The following is a 5,790-nucleotide window of genomic DNA, read 5'->3' as shown; positions in this document are numbered from 1 at the left end:
GGTTGGATTGGATAAGTTTTGTGGTGTTCTGTTTTCAGACCTTTGTATTTCATTCCGTAACTTTGTAAATAAATCTTGTTTGTTTAAACCTTGGCAGTCGCTCCAGCTAACTTACACCGGGAATATCCACTATACACTGAGTTAAACAAATAGCAAAGTTACGGTCTGGGCTACCTGCTTGAAAATGTTTTGAGGGGTCTGGCCTAGTCCAAAACAACCCACATCACCAGCTCAAAAATAGGGACACCTGCCACCGCATCACAAGAACCCCCACCACTGAAGGAATGATTGGTATAACTTAATGTGGAGCAGCTGTAAACTATGGGCCTTACAAAAATGTATGGGCTTTTGCCCGAAACGTTGATTTCGCTGCTCGTTGGATGCTGCCTGAACTGCTGTGCTCTTCCAGCACCACTAATCCAGTATTACAAAAATGTATGCTGACTGAACACTGCAGATACTGACAGGAGCAGTGCCAGGATCACTCACTTCATTTTCATCTATGTTCACTCTACAGGATCTCATTTGATTTGTTTGATAGTATAAAATGAGAGAAAGCGAGTCAGCAGCCCAGTTTACATTTCTACTGGGTTTTTATTCACACTGAAGTTACGTGGGGGTCATAGTTTCAATCACAGGTGATGAGGGTTGATGGTGCCTGTCAGTTTAAAGCTCTCTGAGTCGATTACAACAAATATTCTATTTTTGCACACAACTATTACACGTCAATCAAAACTTGGTTAAATAAATGAAAATGAAGGTGACAATTCCAAGGTTTTCTTGAGTAAAAAGAAGCAAAGTTCTCTTCCTATTAATTTAAGAAAAAGACATCAAACACACATAAACCTAAATGAGTGGTGGAATGGTTATGGTCACAACAGAAAGTTAAAGGCAGTTGAAGTTCAAAGTTTTCAGAGCTGTTAAGTTAATATATTAGACAACGGAGAACTACCTATTTAGCTGTTGTCTTGTTTCTTCCGCAGTGAAGTTTATAGATTTTGTGTTTTAAATGAATACTTATTATTCCAAGTTGTTTTATTTGGATCGATTTCCTTCAGTATGGAATCAGGCCCTTTGGCCCAACAAGTCCACACCGACCCTCTGAAGAGTAACCCATCCAGACCCATTCCACTATCCAATATTTACCCCTGACTAACACACTGGGTTTTTTGGCATGGCCAATTCACCTAACCTGCATGTCTTTGGATTGTGGGAGGAAACCAGAACATCCAGACAAAATCCACACCGACTCAGGGAGAACATGCAAACTCCACACAAATAGTTGCCTGAGGTGGAACTTGAACCCAGGTCCCTGGCATTTGAGGTAGTAGTGCTAACCACTGAGCCACCATGCCACCCATCAAGTGCCTGAGATAAAAATGCAATGATGTCCTAATGTGTTGTCAGGCTTGCAGAAGCAGGACACTGAGGACAACACTGGGCAAAAAAAGAAAAAAAAAGACTGCAAATTTTCCTTTTTCTGGCATTGACTGGAATGAAAGGTGATGTGAAATAAAACTATTTTTTTTCCATTCACATGAGAAAAAATATGAAACTGAGATAGTACCAGTTAACAAACTAGAGCAGTTACAAGTAGCCACACATTTATCACTGTTGGGGAGAGACTATTGCAAAGTGTATTCCACCCTAAATCTCTCTGAAGAACAAAAAAACAACAGACTGCAGAAGGCACACATTGAACCCCACAAGAATGTAACTTATGAAAGGTATATGTTCAGTATTAAGGTTTAAAGTGAAAAGGAGTCTATTCAACAATACGTACCTGCATTAACACAGCTCACAGAATCCTGCAAATTTACACAGATCTAAATTAAGGACAGGATTGTAACAGTCTTCCCTCTAGTAATATTTATGACTGCATGAGCTTCTGAGGTCCACGTGCAATAGTGACTTCTGATTAGAAGTTAACTCAGCAGCTGTCATGTTGATGCCAGTTACTGTGAGCACAACTCTGGAAAGTTGCACACACATGCATCCGTGCAGCTCTGAGAAGCACAATAGATCATGAAGAGAGAGAATATCTACTGAGAGAGAAGAAGTTTACTTTCAGGAAAGCAATCAGCATGCAGAATCAGTGAGATTCTAAAGCCAACAGCTAGGATATAATCTAATTGTTATATACAATTATGGTGTCATTGGTTATTAGTCCTCTTTTTTTACTGGACGTGCATGACTTTATTATCTCAGCACGGCTAAAATAAAGAGACATCAGAATCCCATTTTAACAATTCAGCTGTTGTATACAATACATTCCTTGCTAATGACACTTCAAGTCATACCGTGAAACTGGGTTGTCAAAGGAGGAAAAAGAATAAACTGACATTTGTCTTTGCTTGGAAGAACAATATTCAAAAAGCCTTTTGTATAGCTCAATGAACCATAGATGAAAATGAAGAAGTGACTGCAGTTATGCTGTTAGAAACTCGCTTGTAAAATGGATTGAGTGTTCCCATTTGCAGTTAAAGATTTTGTTGAGGGGATTCAAGATGGCGGCGTTCTAACAGGTCTGCCTTGCTGAGCTCTGCACCCATAACTCAGGCAAAGTGACGCTTTTGTCCTCCACATTTTAGATATTCCAGGAAAAAGCAGTAATTTTAAGTCACTTGAATTGGTATATATCCTTTTTAGCGAATTGGGAAGATGACTAAAGGCAAAGGACCACAGGGATCACAACAAACAGGGCACTACCATGCAGTGACGGATGCACACACGACTGCAGTGTCAGCCTCCGTGGAAACCCCATTGAACATACCTGCTCAGTAAGACCTGGCTTTGGAGTTTGTTAAACTCTGAGAAAAGATCGAGTCAGCGATGGAAGAGACCCAGGCCAGGTTGGAACCGATCTTGGCCATGCTGCAAAAGCATGGGCAGGGGATGCAGTGCTTGGAGGAGGCTGAGCGGCGGACCACAGCAACAGAGGGCGTGGCCGAATCTTCAGCGGGACAGATCCAGGCTCTGGAAAAGCAGGGAGAGGTCTTAGTGGAGCAGGTCGACGATCTCGAAAATCAAGGTTGGAGAAAGAACATTCGTGTTATTGCGCTGCTGGAGCAAGAAGGGGATCAGCCAGCCAGCCTTTTTGAGCAATAGCTACCACATTTACTGGGCTGGAAGGCTGAGGCAAGCCGGATCGATTGAGTTCACCGGGTCGCAGTGCACAGGCCTGGGTCGGACCAGTGCCCCAGCCAGTCCGAGTGAGATTCCAGTCCTATAGAGACAGGCAGAAGGTGTTGGCAACTTCCAGAATGCTGGGGAAGGAACCACAGGCCCTGATCTATAAGGGATCAAATATTATTTTTTCAGGAATTTCTGTAGCTGTGATCCATAAAAGGAAAACCTTTGATGAGGTAACAAAGAAGTTCAGGGATCTGAATATCCAATACTCCGTAAGGTACCTGGCAGTGCTCCATTTCAGCCACAGAGGATCCATTGACTCAGCAGAGAAAGGAAACAGCATTTTGGACATTTAAAACAGTCTGACTGGCTCAGCAATGTAAACAATAATGGTTCTCCTTTGTTGTTGTTGTTTCTTTCATTTTGTTTTGTCCCTTTAATATTTTTTATTTCTTTTCTCTTCCTTTCTTCGCTTTGCTAGGGTTTGGGAAGCATTGTCGGAACTTTTGGCTTTTGACCTATGGAGGTCGATGTATGGGTGGGATGGGTGAAATGCCCACTTTTAATTCATAAAGTCATAGAGGTGTACAGCATGGAAACAGACCCTTCGGTCCAACCTGTCCATGGCAACCAGATATCCCAACCCAATCTAGTCCCACCTACCAGCACCCAGCCCATATCCCTCCAAACCCTTCCTATTCATATACCCATCCAAATGCCTCTAAAATGTTGCAATTGTACCAGCCTCCACCACATCCTCTGGCAGCTCATTCCATACATGTACCACCCTCTGCGTGAAAACATTGCCCCTTAGGTCTCTTTTATATCTTTCCCCTCTCACCCTAAACCTCTTGTTCTGGACTCCCTGACCCCAGGGAAAAGACTTTGTCTATTTACCCTATCCATTCCCCTCATAATTTTGTAAACCTCTATAAGGTCACCTCTCAGCCTTCGACGCTCCAGGGAAAATAGCCCCAGCCTGTTCAGCCTCTCCCTGTAGCTCAGATCCTCCAACCCTGGCAATATCCTTGTAAATCTTTCCTGACCCCTTCCAAGTTTCACAACACCTTTCGGATAGGAAGGAGACCAGAATTGCATGCAATATTCCAACAGTGGCCTGATCAATGTCCTGTACAGCCACAACATGACCTCCCACTCCTGTACTCAATACTCTGACCAATAAAGGAAAGCATACCAAACGCCTTCTTCACTGTCCTATCAACCTGCACTCCAAGGTCTCTTTGTTCAGCAACACTCCCTAGGACCTTACCATTAAGTGTATAAGTCCTGCTAAGATTTACTTTCCCAAAATGCAACACCTCGCATTTATCTGAATTAAACTCCATTTGCCACTTCTCAGCCCATTGGCCCAACTGGTCAAGATCCTGTTGTAATCTGAGGTAACCCCTTTCGCTGTCTTTTCTTTACTTTTGCTTTGCCTGGGTTTGGGGTGCAGCTTCAGCCAGAAGGAGCCATAGAGGTGTTTGTCCTATGGGCAAGGATGCAAGTCTTCTATTATCTGTTTTTTGTATTTGTTTATTGTAGCTGTAATTTTTAAAAATTTTGTTTTAATAGTTTTTGTGAATGTGTTATTCAGGCTCTATGAGTCTTTAACTGTCTCCACTCAGGCATGTCATGAGTAGGGTTCTTCCTCTTGGGTTCACGGGTTGTTTAAGCTGACTATGACGAGTTGTTCATTCAAATGGTGCACCTGGAATATTAAGGGGAGTCACTCACCGATTAAGAGAAAGAAAGTAATTTCAAGCCTTAGAAAGGAGAGCATTGATGTTGCTCTGTTACAAGAAAGGCACCTTGATGACAAGGAGCATCTAATGTTACAGAAGAGGGATTTAACCAGATGCTTTTTAAATCGTTCAACAGTAAAAGCAGGGGAAAGGCTACATTCATTCAGAAGAATCTCCCAATCCAGTTGCTAGATCAAATTAAGGATGAATATGGATGGTTTGTGATTCTCAAAGCTTTAATATATGGTGAGGAGTACATTCTGAATGTTTACTGTCCCCCAGCACACCCCCTTAAATTTCTGATGGATGTGCTTTCTAAATTGATTGCCCTTGGGACACGCCATACAATTATAGGGGAGCCTTATTCATCTTACAGATCCTGCAGTGTATAGAATGGCCAGGGTCCCCAGGGAACCTCCCCACAATCTAAGCAATTGGTGGACTTATGTATGGACTTGGGATTGGTGGATGTATGGGGATGTATTCACCCAGAGGGTAGGGATTTAACCTTTTTCTCAATTCCGCACAAGCGCTACACGAGGATTGACTTTTTTCTTGTTTCATCGGCTTTTTTAGATTCGGAATTGTCCTGTAAAATTAGGAACATAGCCATTTCTGATCATGCGGCAGTGTTTTTGGAGGACAAGGCCAGGGGTAATAGGGTAGGTTCGTGGCATTGGCACATGGATCCTTTTCTCCTTAAGGACGGTAAGTTTATTGAATACTTCTCACGAGAGTTTAAAGCGTTTTTGGATATCAACTCGGGCACAGCCAGTAACGCGTCTGCTTTGGGAGATTGCCAAGGCCTCGGCAAGGAATATAATCATCTCTTATTCAGCCACTTGGAAATAACAAAGGGGAGTGCAGCAACATCTGCTCAAGACCCGGCTGAAAGCGACCGAGATCGCATACA

This window comes from Chiloscyllium punctatum, chromosome 15, assembly GCF_047496795.1.
Source record: "Chiloscyllium punctatum isolate Juve2018m chromosome 15, sChiPun1.3, whole genome shotgun sequence".
Classification (NCBI taxonomy): domain Eukaryota; kingdom Metazoa; phylum Chordata; class Chondrichthyes; order Orectolobiformes; family Hemiscylliidae; genus Chiloscyllium; species Chiloscyllium punctatum.
The sequence above is the reverse complement of the archived record's forward strand: the minus strand, read 5'-3'. Positions refer to the sequence as shown.